The sequence below is a fragment of the Nannobrachium achirus genome (genome assembly GCF_963921795.1).
Source record: "Nannobrachium achirus genome assembly, chromosome: 7".
In the NCBI taxonomy this organism is placed as follows: domain Eukaryota; kingdom Metazoa; phylum Chordata; class Actinopteri; order Myctophiformes; family Myctophidae; genus Nannobrachium; species Nannobrachium achirus.
The window spans coordinates 3,739,436-3,756,470 of NC_137816.1; positions in this window are offsets into that span (position 1 = coordinate 3,739,436).

The following is a 17,035-nucleotide window of genomic DNA, read 5'->3' on the forward strand; positions in this document are numbered from 1 at the left end:
CAAAGTTTGACAGTGATCAGTGGAGTTATAGGTAAAACCACAAATCGGCCTGTTTGAGGCTGATAAAAAAAAAGGGGCATTTCTTCCTCGGCCTAGTGGGAATGTGTGTGTGTGCGCGATTTCAATATAATTGCACTTTGCGTTTGTGATTAGAGGCATTTTGTTCAAAACGGCTCAATCCTACAAACTTTGGAAGCCAATCTTAGCCAATCAGGATGGAATATACAAAATCGGACAGATCCATGTCGATCACATGACTGTCGAGATACTGCCTACCGATTTGTAGGATTTTTGGACAAAATCTGTAAGAGTAGTGTACAGAAATGTGTTTTGCAAACATCGGCCTCATGGTGACGCTAGAACAGGCCCATTTGAAAAATGTGGGTCAGAGGTTCTGAATTGGCATCCAGGGAGTGTGTGATCATTTTGGCAGCAACCGGGCCAACGGCGACTGAGATTAGGTGGTAACAAACTGCGAGGACGCACGCACGGACACACACGGAAGGGAAAACTCTCCCCCATGCCTTTGGCTGGTGGAGACAACAATGCAAAGCACCGCCAGCTTGTAGATTTGTGGGGCTTTTTAAAAAGCCAGTTTGGAACAGGGGGGCTGAGGCCAGAGGCTAGAGCTATTTCAGGGTTTTTTACACGATTAGGACTTCTAATTCAAATGTCAGGATACGCGGTGGCACTGGGTGTCATCAGGCAGTAGATTACTCTAATTTAGAATTCCCCATTAAGTGTTTATAATACATTGATACCGTGCTACAGCTCCAGTTTATGGATGGGTCGCGGGCATCATTTGTGCAGTGCTGTGACATTTGAGGTATAAAAAAAAATGTCAGTTTCAACCAGCAGTAGAGCATGGTTGAAGCGTATACAAACACTGCCACCAAGTGGTCTGTTGGTGCATTGCAGGACAATCTGTCTGGATGGGTGAATGAATGCTCATGGGTATTCAAGACTGATGCGTGTTTTATAGTGGAAGCAGGACACAAATCTTTTGGAAATTGAAGGAATGCAATCGAAAATAAATAAATAATGTGTACATATTCTCAATACCTCCCAGGGGTCCTTGGAGCGGTTCCATGGGGTCCCCAGCTATAGTTAATATATTTATATGTCACCTATTCGAAAAATAGCAGATCTACAAGCTTGCAGATCTGCCACTTTTGAAAGATTCTGAAAAAATATTGAACATTATTGGAATGTTTCGAATACTGTTTTAACATACATCTTATCATCTGCATGGGGTCCCTGGAACAAGACCTTTTAAGATGAGGGTCTGCAGCCAAATACAACACATATCAATGTGGGGGTCCTTGAGATGAAAAAAGTTTGAGAACCACCGACTGATCTACTGTGTGTTTACTGAATGTGTGTGTGTGCATGCCTGTTTATCTCTGTGCTGCAGACGCTGTGTACTCAGTACAGAGAGATCCCAGGACCAGGGACGTGCTGGCCATTGGGAAAAGCGGCTGTTTTCACTAGTTTAAATCATTTTTAAAATGATAAATACAAAACAAACGGTTTTGGACCCGACAAGGTTTCCACCCGACAACAACAAAATATAACTCATGTAATTGGTCCACTGGCTTGTCACTTGTCATGATCTGAAATGACAAATCTTTGAGTAGCAGCAGCTTTTTTTCTTTCTTTTTTTTTAGAATCGAAACTCACACATTTCTGGCAGCAATTAGCGATGGATCATGGATGGACTGAGGAATCTCTTTCTCTCTCTCTTTCTCTCTCTCTCGCTCTCTCGCTCTCTCTCTCTCTCTCTCTCTCTCTCTCTCTCTCTCTCTCCCTATTAAGCCTACTTGATTCATTTAACAATAAACATCCAAAAAGACTGCGACGGGTGCTGAACCAAAAAACAGAACAGTAGAAAAGAAGAGAAGGTCCGCACACTGTCTGGAAGCTCCCCAAATCAATGTATTAATTAGAGTCAGCGGAAAAAAGAAAAAAAAAAAAAACGTTTCGGCCTACATTGGCCTTCTTCAGTTTACACCTGATGAAGGCCAATGTAGGCCGAAACGTTGTTTCCGCACACGATGGGTCACCAGTTTCCATGTACAAGACAACGCAGCACCGGCTCACAGGGAGAAAGTCTATGATAAAATTAACGTGTAGCCTTCTATTGCTGTGCTGTGCTGTGCTGTGCTGTGCTGCTGACGTGGAAGGATGGCGGGAGTGCGTGCTGGTGGTGGAGGCACTTGCCCTCGCTTAAAACCTGAAGTTTATAAAACCGAGGATGGCAAGGTGATTGTGGAAGATGAACTTTTAAATTTTATTCTAGTGAAAATGAAGACACTCAGTCAGGATGAAATTGTTTTGCTGGTTACAAACAACTTTTCATCCCAGTGGATTGAGGAGTCTAAGCTACTGCTGTTTGAGCTCTGCCTGACCACTGCTCGCAATGTATTGCACAAAGGCACACAGAAAGATGTGAACAATGTCAAAGCCTGCTTAAAAGCTTTTAATGAACTGGGTGAAAATATTCCCTGTTTTGTATCGCACCACTTGGATGAGCTTCCATCTGTGGGGTTCGGTAATATGGACGCCTCGGCGCTGCTAAGCAGACTGGAACGACTGAGCCAAGACGTTTCTGGTCTGAGAAGATCACTGGAGACCCAGACAGATGTGACGGTGAACCTAGGAGCTGTCGTTACGGCCGTGGAACGCCGGGTGTCTGCGGTGGAGAAACACCGCCCTCCGGGCTCCGAACCTGGGACTGCTGACAACGCAGGAGAGGGGGGGCTAACCGGCCCTCTACGCGACAGGACGAGCCAGCCGGGGAGCCTCGGCTCCTAGTCCCGGCGGGTCTGGACTCCTGGAGCGCAAGTCGAGAGGAACCTACGCTGTCTTCCACCGGGGAGCTTCGGCTCCTGGTCCCGGTGGGAATAGGCTCCTCGACCGCTAGCACCTCACTAGCGGGGGTGCGTGCACAATGTGAGCTGTCAGTGGAGGCGACAAGTGTTACTACACCTTCACAACCGAAGTCCCCACCGTGGACCGATGTTGTGAAAGGAGGGTCCAAAAAGTCGCTGAAAGCTGCAGCTGTGCGACCCAAACTACACAAGCAAGCAAACGGGAAACGTGAGCAGAAGAACATTGGAATAATTGGAACGGGCACTGAGAGCAGCATTGCAGTGGTGTGGAATAAACTGGTGAGTGTGTTTGGATACACTGCGTGCATACTTGTCAGAGAAACTGAATAATGAGACAGTGACATGTAGTAAGATTGAGTCGCCACACAGCAGATTTGGCTCTTTCCACATTACGTCTGAATGCAAGAGTGTTGATGAAATGTTCGATCCCAAACTCTGGCCCGCAGGGATTTATGTCCGCCGCTATTATGAGGCTCGTGTGCTTAAGTCCACTAGCAGCGGGGAGTTAAAGTGCCCAGGGGGGGCTGCAGCTCTGCTGGAGAGCCAGTCTGCGACTGCATAGTGTCACTGTGACAATTAACTTTTAAACTTTTATGAACATGAACATCCGTGTTACATCCTACAATGCGCGAGGGCTGCATGTTGGCCACAGTGAAAGTGACAAATCACGCCGTATTGTTGTGGACAAACTGTTGGATGAGTGCGACGTTTTGTGTATCCAGGAAACTTTCCTGGCCAAACAAGATCTGGAAGGTCTGAACTCGATCCATATGGACTTTCACGGGGCGGGGGAATCTACCACCGACCTCAGTTCCAAAGTGGTTCGAGGGAGAATTCCAGGGGGAGTGGCCACATTGTGGAATAAAAAATATGACCAGTTGGTTAATGTCATTAGACTGGGAGTTGACTGGGCTATTGGGATAGAGCTGTGCTGTAGCGAACAAAAAACTAATTATCTTGAATGTATATACACCTTTTGAATGCTATGAAAATGAGGATGAGTATCTCAACAGAATGGCATTCATGTCGTTCATTCAGGACAATCCTTCTACCTGTATCTATGCTGTTGGTGACATGAATGCAGATGTGTCTGATTCTAACTCCTTATTTGGGAAACATCAAATGCAATATTGTATGGATAACGGATTGATTTTATCTAGCAAGGTACTATTACCGGAAAGTAGTTACACTTATATCAGCGAAGCCTGGCACACAACCGCCTGGCTGGATCATTGCCTTTGTACTCAAGATGCTCATGGCTCTATAGAACATATGGAAATTGTGTATGATCTGGCTACCACCGATCACATACCACTCCGGGTACTGAATACAGGCCATCTGCCAGTGTTGATTCCTGTGGATAACAGCGTAAGCCCAGGGAAAATAAACTGGTCTAAACTGACCAAGAGGGATGTAGAGCAATATCTGAATCTCTCTGATGCCCTGCTGGGCAAAATTAAGGTGCCAATAGATGCAATACTGTGTTGTGACATGAATTGCAGTAATGCACAGCATTGTAATGAATTGTCTTCCCTGTATAAAGCAATTGCGGAGGCTCTCTGTAGTTCCAGCAAGCCACTCCATAAACACAGAGCAAAAGTATGTAATGCTAAGCCAGGATGGAATGATCACGTACACATACTTCACTCTGAGGCTAGAAGTGCTTTTAGGTTGTGGGCGGAGTCTGGTAAGGTTAGACATGGCCCTCTGTTTGAGGATAAAAAGCAGACTAATGCCAATTTTAAATATGCCCTCCGGTATATTAAAAGAAATGAGAATATAATGAGGTCGGATTCACTGGCAAAAAAACTGCAAAAGAATAATGTAAATGACTTTTGGAAAGAAATTAAAATGATAAATAATTGCAAAACATCCCTTCCATCAAATGAGCAGCAGCAGAGCAGCAGCAGAGCAGCAGCGCTCCTCAGAGCATACTGCTTTTTACAAACTGCTCATTTTAACAAAGGCTTTTAACACACAGAGCTTTTAATGACTGCCCTGGTTCTGACTTCTCTAACTTTTTAGTATTTTAAAGATTTTAATTATTTTAGCTTACAACACTCGGAGCCAACGCAACAGCCCTAGCCAGGAGGCTAGGGAACAACCCAGGATGACAACTCACTGCACACTGAACGCTGTTCCAACGCAACAGGCCCAGTTTACTGGGCCTCGTTGGTAAGTCTCGTTTCAAGCTAGACCCTCAGTGTGCAGTACTGCTCTGGCTTACAAGGCTAAAAGGCCTACACCGGTCCTAACACAGTGGCGTCAGTTCAGCAAAGGCTAGGGTATGGCAAAGATGGCAGTCCCCATGGAAAAGAGGCATTACATTTTGTATAACACTGTTCTATTGTGAAAATAGCAGATCTACATGCTAGCAGATCTACATGCTCACAACGCCTCGTGCTGCGAGGCGTTGTGAGCATGTAGATCGGCTATTTTCACAATGTCTGAAAAAAAAAGTATAGTTTTTTACACAGGTTTCTACGGTTTCTTGGGCTGGATATGGCAGCCTGGAACCGAACGGTTGTTAGTAAGTGTGCCACAATTAACAATAATGCATTGCACCTGTGCAGCTGACCTGTAGAACCTGGGAATATACCATTTTGTCAAGCTGGGGAGAATACAAGAGTGGAGAATATAATTCTAATACCTTGTTAACACATTGGCCGCCATTTTAACATTGACTGTATGGCTCTCCTGCCATTTTGTTTAATAAAAAAAATTATATATTTTTTTTATATTGACATTTTTCCTAAATTCTGTGTTTTTTCGACAATGTCTTACAGTACCTGAAAAGAAAGAAGACAACCTCTAGTCTCACCAAAAAATAAAAAAATAAAATAAAAAGCTTTTTTTTCTATAGTTGCAGCCATCTCAAAATAGCCATTTTTGACCAAAATCCAGCTCTAATTGATAAAACTGGAGATATTGACCTTTTTGTGATCGATCGCTTTTCAAGTGGATAATTCAGTTGATATTTGTATTTATGGCGTCAGGCACTTATCAGATAAGTTTACTAGTGTAATAAGTGTAATTGTGTAATAGGGCAATAACTGGAATAGTGTAATAGGGCTGTAATAGGTCACCTCTTGCCCTTAGGGCGTCATACTGACTTCACACAAATATAAATAAGCTTTTTACCTTTTATTCAGCATTCAAGTGTTTTATTTTGCACAGATCACATTTTCACACACACACACACACACACACACACACACACACACACACACACACACACACACACACACACACACACACACACTTATAACGTATAACTTTATATAAGGCAAGGCCTATGTGTATAACTGTAAATATGTTCCCCATATTCAACTGTTTTTATTTATTTGTGGCACTTGCTTTGGCGATGTAAACGTAGCCTATGTTTTCTCATGCCAATAACGTTCCTTTGAATTGAATCGCTCTCATGCTCTGACAGAGCATGAGAGCAGCTCTCTTGATGTGCGCAAACTACTGGCTTGCCTCGGTGGCTTGGTAGAGAACTGATAGCAATCAAGTTACTCTGCTTGTTGGTGATCCGGCCTGGGTCTATACCGGATGCGGAAACGTGTCTTGCATGCATGTGAGTGTTACATAACCGGATACAGTAGGCGGGCTTTAGAGCGGAACAGACTGCAGCGATCACATACGCCCAGTGGTGATATTGCCTCAGGCGCGAGCTCGTTTCCTTCCTTCACGGCTTCAGGCTGCAAGGACTTGTTGCGCGGCACGCCTCAAACACGCGCACATGCGCGATTGCGCGTGCACGCCATAGGGACGCACGCAGGAGCATATCAGCCAAGTGAGCAGGAAGAGTCTTCTAGCCTAGGTAAACTAACTGTTACAGTTAGTTTAGGTTAGGAGGATGGAAACAACAGTAACTTACTGACAATGACGATCGCCGTGTTTTCGTTTCTTCCCTGTTGGATTCCACTGTCGCGACGCGTTGTAGATCTGCTATTTTCACTCCTTTTTTTTTGTTCCACCGCTGGGAGTTTGGACGCGACCCTTTCCTGATAACTGGAATATAATACACCTAGAACAACTCCTCCATCAGGCTCCATGGTCGCGCTTGGATGCGAGGCGTTGTGTGCTTGCAGATCTGCTATTTTCACCAGTTTTGTTACATACCGATGGAAGTTATATGGACGCAACACGTTGCTTTTCTTCAGACAATGGTCGCCTGATTGAGGACTCCGCCGGGGGGGGGGGGGGGGGGGGGGGATATTTTCTCCTCTCCACTCCCGTAGCAGGGCTTGAAGATCGGTTGGTGGTGACTGGACCGGCCGACTGCATCTTGTCCAGTAGGTGATTGTGTTGTTTGTAACCTCGGCCTCGCCTCACCAGGCTTTCTATACGTTGTGTTTGTACACTTTGTAGTGGGCTGAGGATCTGTTCCAACTGGGTGTCGGTGCTGGGCCCTGGGTACAAGGATTCACTGCGGGCCCCCCATGAATTTTCTACATAGGGGGATTTAAAAAATAGATATATACAAGCTCACAGCATGGCACCGAGTGTCGCGCTGCAAGCTTGTAGATCTGCTATTTTTCAATAGCAAAAGTATAAAATAATGAAGCCCCTTCCACCTTGGGCCCTAGTAACTCAGACTCGTCCCACTTTTCCCTTGTGACGCTCCTGCTGATCTGATCTTCTGATCTTCGTTGTTGTCTGGCTGCCTGGGACATAATATTTTGTTGTCGAGACTTTGGGGGTTATGATGAAGCTGTGTGTTGTTGGCCAATGAGGCAGGTCATGGCTTTCCAAGTGAACATTTTACTGGATTTTGTTTGATTTGTGCTCCGTTGTCGCTTCTGCCAGCCCCTTCACCAGGCATGTACACACATAGACATCAAAGGGGGCTTGAGCCCCTGCCCCTGAGGGCTGCATTCAATAGAATTGTCCACCAAAAGGCCCCTTTAGAAATGTCAGCCCCTGCCTCTCTAAATATTCTCTGCACATCCCTGCCCCACATCCCTTTACATGCGTGTGGCCAGTGTGCCGCTGATTGCACTCTGCGGGCTGCGCTCTGCCACGCTAAATGCATTCACTGTGGTTTATTGGGAGTTTTATTCATTTCTATTGAGATTTATACGTTATTACACTCTTGTTTTCAAACACACTTACTGTGATGAGTGATATCTTTGGTTCGTTATATGACTGAAAGCTCAAACTTTTTCACGGGCTGCAGAATAATGTAATTAAACATTACATTATATAAAAGCAAATTCTCGGGACTATCGGGCCTGGCGGGGAGCGACATTGGAATTTTCTCGTGACTATCGGGGGAGGCGGCCAATGAGTTAAAGTGACCATTTTGTAAAATTTTGCATTTGTTGTTATTTTACTGTAATTTAACAACATAATAACCAGAGCAGATAGACAAAAAGGCATTCAAGGATTTATATTTAAAAGTACATTTTATTCTCCCCCCCTGGACCCAGGGTATGGCCAACACATTATCATACCGGGGACGTCACGGAGCTACTATTAGTCAGAAGCCGGTGCAGGCAGTGCGTGCCTTCTCTGGCCGCCAGCGACAGCAATAACTGCCTTCCAGGGTCCACTCATAGACATTCATTCATTCTAAAGACGGCAGACCGCTCCGTCTCCGACGTGATTACTTCCGCATGCTCGACATGATTGACAGCAGTAAATATCTGGTAAACGTTTGTTTAAAATATAATAGATCTATATAATAGATGCGCCTGTCCATAAATCAATTATGCTGGCACGCAAATGCCTAATTTATGAAAATGTCCAGCAATAAATAGTATTTCTAATTTCCTGGTTCCTCGCACTGATTAGATCCCGCCTACTGCATCCGGATTCACACCACGTCCACATAACATAACGTTTCCGTATCCGCTCTGACCGAAAATGTTGTTATAGCAACCTTTACGTTTGTAAATGCTTTTTAAACAAAAAGCAGCTATATGTTGCAGTGGCTTTGGAACAAATAACAGTATTTATTTTTTCTCGAAACGATGTCATGTTTTTTTTGTTACATTTAGGACGTAAACAATCATTTTGATTCTGAAGGCTGTGTTGTTAACTATAGAAGCACACTTCCTCTTAGACGGGGTCTGAGACGGACGTTTGGTAGGCCAATCAGAGGCAGGTAAGGGCGGGTCTTTCCCGAAAGTTTTCGTTGTGATTGGCTAATAGTCACTTGGCAGCAAGTTTTTCACACTACAGAAGGCTAAGCGTTAGGTTGTGGTCATTGTTGATGTTGTTCACTTCACAGACGCGAGGAATTACCATGAATTACCTACTTCTCATAACTCTATGTGAATGACTGAGGTATGTAGCCTTTCTATCTATGAGTGTCTGCATGTATTAAAGTAAACACGTTTAGTTGTGAAATCTTCACCACAATAGAACAAGGTCAATGGCGTTATTGTTAACATGTTATGATTGCTACAATTTCATACTGGCACAAGGTCAACTAAAAGGAGTTCCTAGTAAGCGTTTTGGCTTATTTGCACAGGAACCACTTTATGTATCTCATATAACATTGAAAGACAGGCAGATAGAAGTGGTGCAGTGGTGATTCAATGTTTGGGGGGTCGCGAATGTCGCTATACAGGTCTATTGATATGCAAATAGTTAGTTTCTTTGTTAAACAGTTGTCGAGGTGTGAACTGGGGGGGGGGGAGGGTGCGAGACCTTTAGTAGAACACAGTACTTTGCATAGGGCATTATTAAAGGGGCTATCATAATTATCTACCCTGTGCTGTTTTCCTCCAGGGCTTTTTAAACAAAGAGATTCTGAATATCAATTCAATTCAAAGGAGCTTTATTGGCATGAGAAAACATACGTTTACACTGCCAAAGCAAGTCAAATAAAAACAGTTGAAAATGGGGAACATCAGACAGTGCTTATATGGTTTAGTTATAGAACTGTAATGGTCCATTGGTGGCCACTGGAACATTTGCTCATGATAATATTTCATTGATGTATTCTCATCAATTAAGAAAAAATGGATAGAAACCTGAAAGCTACATCACTTTGCATTCTATTATGCCAAGTACTGTGTTCTGTCTGTCTTTCAATGTTATGTGAGCTACATAAAGTGGTTTCTGTGTAATTAAACCAAAAAGCGTACTAAGGTCTCCTTTTAGTTGACCTTGTACCAATGATTTGTAGTGTCATGAAACTATTTTCCCCTTGTACCCATATATGGAGATCCATGTACTGTATATGGAGATATGCTGTGAGAGCCCAAACATGCTTACTCAGTTATTCGTCCTTATGACATCTGACCATGCATGTATGGTCTTATGACCATACATGGAGATCCCTGTCTGTAGAACCAGCCACACAGATATGGGCTGTCTTGGACAGCTGTCTTGGCCATATATGGATTCTGTTAGTGTGGTATGTGGCCTCCATATATGGGCATTCCCATATGAAGTCCTGTTAGATATGGGCTTAATATTGATGACATCAGGGAACTCCATATATGGGTATAAAGGGATTCTGTTAGTGTGACATCACAGTGAAGCCAGAGCGTGATGTCAGAGCGGCAAACCCATAATGTTAAGAGTGGTTCCCCTGACAGTGACATCAGAGCATGATGTCAGAGAGCGACAAACCCATAGAACCACAGTGTCAGTCAGGCGTGACAGAGATACATACATACGAACAAGCTGTGACCGTTCACATACTAATACTAAAAGTCTGTAGGCTAATAGTCCTCTCAGGGTAATAATAACCAGGCAGACACTAGCCTTACAGTGAATAGGATAGTATAGTCAGGCATTGACACTAAGGCTTGCCCACCTGCCCCCGGCAGGTAAATGAAACTTTGGGGCAGGTGAAGTTTGCATTCAGGTTGCCCGACTGGGCAATTTCTCATTTGAGAGGGGACACGACCGTCTATAAACAACACAAGATATCTGTCTAAACACCTGAACGTGGCCATAAAAAAAGATATAAAATGACAAAGTATGAAACCATAGCAATCATAACTACCTATGTATTTGGATTTGGAGGTATTGAGGTATGATTACAAATTGTTATTGAGTTAAATTGAGTAGTAATTAAAATCTTACCTATCATTTTATAATGGATGATTTACTTTTTGGGCAAGTGTACATGACCTTTGGGCAAGTAGAACATGACCTGTACTTGCCCGACGGGCAAGTGCCTCTTAGACCTTAGTGTCAACCCCTGATAGTTATGTAGCTATAGTTATTATTATAAATGTTTAGATTACGGCAGAAGCTAGTGATTAAGGCTGCAGTTCTAATTGCAATTGGGAGTCCATTCTACAGTTTGGGAGATGGAGAAAAGACTGGGACAAGGGGATCGTTGTCCAGGGTGTTTTAGCAAAGGTTCTGTCAGCTTCCCTGTGTTAGCTCATCTTAGCTTTCTTATTGCTTTGAGCTTTAAATGGAAGCCTGCATAAACAAGAGTTTCACCTCACTGTTACCTGTAATTGTGTTGTGACAATAAAGTTGATTGATTGATTGATTGATTGACTGATTATCTGAGTAAGTGGGAGGGGTTGTAAGGTTGGATCACGCTTTGAAGGTATGGGGTGCCATAACTTTGGTTGCTTGGTAGGCCCGCATCAGTGTTTTGTACTCAGTGTGGGCAGCAGCTGCGAGCAAGTGGAGGGAGGGGTAGACCTGAACATTTTGGCTGGTTGAAGATCAATCATGCTGCGACATTCTAGATAATTTGCAGAGGCTTAAGTGCACATGCCGGAAGGCCAGTGAGGAGAGAGTAAATGTTGATGTGTGTTTTCTTTTCTTCTTTTTTTTGGTTGCAGGTGGTTGCAGTGAGACACCTGTTCCTCCCAACGATGTTCCTGACACCACCCTCGGAGGTCTTCTTCACTCCAGATGCAGTCACGAGAGCTCTATCTGTGTGGAGCAGAGAATATCACCTTTATGGATGATGATGATGATGATGACAGTGACTTTGAATGTCTGATGACGACAGATTCTCACCCTCCCTGCGTCAGACCCTTGACGATGTCAAGTAGCCTTCCGCGTTCATTCCAGACGCCATAAGGCATGCTCAGCTCGTCCATTGCAGACGCTATAAGACAGTGGGCCGACCCCGCCCACCTCTTTCAGACGGGCATGCGGCAGATCTCTGAGACTGTTGCCATAGCAACATTGGCTAAGGTGGAGACAGCCAATCACAAACTTCGGCTGCCTTAACTCAGTTGCTTTTTTGATACACTCAGACTGACGACCTGCTGTGGACTATATGGGAAGATATAGGTAGATAACCAGTAGACCAGTGGAGGGCAGTAATACACCTGGCGGCGTCCACACTGCCGGAAGTCAAGAAGAAGAAGAAGAAGAAGAAGACGACCTGCTGTTTCCTGAATGGATTGTTGTTGAAGTGAGCAAGAAGCGTAGCACTGTCATGGATTTATGAATGCCATTCAGGTAAGATACAACAATAAAGCCATCATATAGAATGACTCAATGGGGGTTTATTGTTAGCATGTTAGGCCTGTAATCTGTATCTATCCTGCAACAACATATTAAGATAATTTAAAGCTAAGCTAAATACAACAACACCTCCCCCAGCCAGGGACCCCTTAGCTGAGAGACATGAATTGTTGTAATTCCCCCAATAATTCCCCCCAATTCCCCCAGTAGTAACCCTGGAGGGGGTCCCCAGAGTTACTACTGGGGGTCCTCCAAATCTTTGAGTGATAGAAACTTTTTTTACTCCTTTTTTATATTAACCACTTGAACCCTAGCCTCCATATTCTGAGAATTCTAGCCCAAAATAGCAGATCTACAAGCTCACAACGCCTAAATCGGCTGTTTTTGGCAAAGAGCCTTGGTGTAGAGGGGGAAAAGAGCAGACCAAGTACAGAGTCAAAGGTGAAGTTTATTAAGTATTGACAGTTCAAGTGGTTAAATATCTGAAAACACAAATTTACATGACAATACACTGATTTTGCTGTCAAACACCCTGTGCTGACCCCTTAGCTGAGAGAGAGATGAAGCAGGGACCCCTTAGCGGAGCGACATGAAGCAGGGACCCCTTAGCTGAGAGAGAGATGAAGCCGGGACCCCTTAGCGGAGCGACACGAAGCAGGGACCCCTTAGCTGAGAGAGAGATGAAGCAGGGATCCCTTAGCGGAGCGACATGAAGCAGGGACCCCTTAGCTGAGAGAGAGAGATGAAACAGGGACCCCTTAGCAGTCCCTGCTTCATCTCTCTCAGCCACGCTGTCCCTGCTTGGGGTCCCTTAGCTGAGGGAGAGAGATGAAGCATCAGATAAGGGGGTCCCTGCTAGAGTTCTCAACGGGCCTGAAAATTAAGGCCCGGCCCTAACTGGGCCCTAACTGGGCTGGCCCAAGGCCCTACCCTACTAGTTAGCATACATTTTAGGCCCTACCCGGCCCGAAAACGTCGGGTTGGGTATGGTCAGGTCTATAACAGAGTAATAGTAATAAAATAAAATAAAAAATATTTTATTTTTTCATTGAGCCCGAGGCCCTACCTGGCCCTACTAATTAGCATACATTTTAGGCCCTACCCTAACCCTACCCTAAATGTCGGTCGGGTTCGGGTATGGTCGGGTTCGGGCAGAATTTGAGAACTCTAATCCCTGCTGCCTTCAAGCAGGGCACTAGGAACGTGGGCACCTAGACGAGTGGGCACCTAAATTGTGATTTTCCACATTGCATATTAGCATGCTGCTTTGTTGCTGGTACTGTAAGTCAGTGGTTCTCAACCTGGGGGTCGGAACCCCCAGGGGGATCCCCAAATTATTTTGTGGAGTCCCCAGTAAACAAACCAACATAAACGTTAGGTGTATAGAGCAGGGGTCTTCAACAGGAGGTCCTCAGAGTTACTACAGGGGGTCCTCCAAATCTTTCTTCTTTTTTTATATCAACTTGTATCGTAGCGTCCTTATTCTAAGAACTTTAGCCACAAATAGCTGATCTACAAGCTCACAACGCCTCATGCTGCGAGGCGTTGTGAGCTTGTAGATCGGCTATTTTCGGCAAAGATCTTTGGTGTAGAGGGGAAAAGGAGCAGACTAAGTACAGAGTGAAAGGTCAAGTTTATTAAGTATTGACGGTTCAAGTGGTTAAATATCTGAAAACACAAATTGACAAAAATACACTGACGATTGTGCTGTCAAACAATGAAGCTATATGGAATCTATGATAAGGTAGTGGGGGTCCCTGCTTCATCTCTCTCTTAACTAAGGGGTCCTTGGCCTGAAAACATTGAAGACCCTGGTATAGAGGGTATATCTGCACATTTCTAATGTTTAGGCAGAAAGTGTGAAAATAGTTGATACATGCTCATGTTGATCGACATGTTACTAATACAGCCTTTATCTTTTGTTCTGCATTCAAGTGTCACCAACCAGAAGTGGCAGCCGAAGTATCGTCAAAGATCTCACTAATCCGACGTCTCGCCTGTGCTAGCTGGGATGCATCTGCCACTGTGCTCTGAATCTCCATGCAAGCTCTGGTCTTCTCCACCATATCTAAATAGACCCCAGTCCTGCCACCCGTACGGCGAGGCGGCACAAGATCTACTGCTCTTCAGCAGAAGGCACTACAGAAGGTGACTGCAGTGGAGGTGAGCTTCCCTCCCTCCAGGGAATATACAAGAGGCCATGGCAATGGCTGAACGGATCACAGTCGCTGAGAGGCAAGCAGTAACAGCCGCTCTAACAGACTCTGGAGTTCTTCTTGGCTGCCATCAGACAAATGAACAAACATTGAACCCTATCCACCTGTTTCCGCAAGACTTTACTGTAGCATTATCTGCGGGACACTTCCGTTTAACAGCAGACATACAAGCTCACGTCACGTCGCAGATGCAACCGTTGTGAGCTTGATCACACTCGGCTGCGACGCCGGAAATGCCGCTCGCCTTCTGCGCAATGCACGATGGGACGTTGGAAAGTTGTGGATATGGCCAGGCCCAGACTGTGTGGGAATTTGTCTTTGGCTTATGTTTGGCATTTTGCACAAATTTGCATTTTGCAAAATGTTCCAGTTTGAACTTGAGCTTTGCACTGTTCAGGTAGTTAAGATCTTAATATAGACCAGTGATTCTCAAATTTTGAAATTCCCCACGGGTCCATTTGGTTCCATTTGTACGCTGTCAAAGTTACAGACTCGTCACGGTCAATTTAGACCCCCATAGGCTAGAGAACCTAGGCTAGAGCAGGAGTTCCCAAACCTTTTTGTCTCCGGGCACCCTATAAATATATTTTTTAATCCAAGGCACCCCTACATTATAAGGTGGAAACCTTGTATGTCCAAAACTGTTCCTTTTGTATTTATCATCTATAAAATGTCCTAAACTAGTGAAAACAGCAGATCTACAATCACACAAGCACTTAAGATCTACAAGCACACAATGCGAGGCGTTGTGTGCTTGTAGATCGGCTGTTTTCACTAGTTTTGTGCAACAGAGGTTTCTGCCTGACAGTAATGATATTTTTGTGATTATGTTGCGACTTGCGAGGAAAACGTTGAGATAATAGCCACTTGTGTTTAAAATGATAAAAAAAAAAATTCAAGTGTCCAAATAAATTCCAAATATTATCAAATTACTGTAGCTTGCGGCACCCCGCGACTGCCGTTGCAACACCCCAGGGTGCCCCGTCACCCACTTTGAAAACCCCTGGACTAGAGAGTCCCTGATAACCACTTTGAGAACCACTGATATAGAATATTTAAGCAGCTTATTTATTTATTTATTTTAACACAGATTTGAATGTGGTATTATTAACACTGTACATACAGTAGCTGCTGTTAGAGTTTTTAGCGCACAATGAATTTCACTTGCCTTTTACTTGTAGATGGTATTGCTGACAATACAGCAATGATTGAAGAGTGAGTTGTACTGTATGTTATGGATATATGTAATAAATGGATTGGTATATCCAACTCAAATACAAACCTCTGGACATTGAATTTATGCATGCGTCTGACTAAAAATGTATTAAACTATAACTGGTTTAAAATTGTAATGACAGTTGCTTCTGATCTGAAGTTATATTTCTGTTACAATGACCATTAAGTTACAATAGAAAATGCATTTCTATAATTTGTGTTTAATTAGTGTTGAAAACATTAAAATATGATTCTGCATTGGCTTATTGGGTAATCTTTATAATCGGTTTATAACAATTACACTAGAAAAGCATGTAGACAGAAGGCGTAAACAGAAGCATGACATGGTGTTCTTGCATAAAAACATGTTTTCTTTACTTTTCACTCAACGAGTCCTTATGCATTATATTATGGTCTGTAATCAGAAACATGCAACACTTAATGCATACTACATTGCTGGATTTTCATGTGCCTGGTGTTGGAGCCACAGTATTGCGACTCAGCCATAGCCTTGCATACTTGCATTTCTGCTAATAAACAGAATGAAATAGGAAGGCCGGGTTGGAGGGTTGTGGTGGCATGGTAAACCAGGAAGATAAGACCTTTTAGGGTGGGATTTCTAAGGCAGCTCCAAAAGTTCCTAGGTTATCTCTTGCAGTTTGGATAAGACACTGGGCTCTGCATGTACATTTCCTGTAATATTCATACAGAGGAGATATGTGTGTAAATGTGTACGTGTTGTTGTACATTGTCTATAATATACATGTAACAAAAAATGTACAAATAAAAATATTGTTTAAAAAAAAGAGTACAGGGCAGCTTATTAAAATATTGTGTTTGTTACTGTAACCTATAGGAGACTGAACAGATGAAAATATTCATTAAATGACAATGGGGCAATACTTGCTCTGTTCAGGCAACCGTTTCATATTACACAACTTGAGTTGCTTTACAACCACTAGTCAAGCAATAAGAATCACAGTATGCTATATAGTGGAACACCACAACATATGCTGGAAATATGAAATATGCTTGCACAGTCGGCTCCACAATGTACTCTTTCACAATGTTCCTTGGCAAAACTCTGCAGAATGATTTACACACATTGCAAAAGATCACCTGCCTAATCCTACTCACTATCTTTGCACAGTTCATGATAATTAATGATAGGGTTTTGTAACTCTACAGATGAAAGTAATGAATATGAACCTGGATATTCTGCATGCGATGCTAACACCCACAAAAGGAACATTCCTTGGTCAAGGACAGGTAGACATGGCAGGCTACTATAGAGCGTAGGCT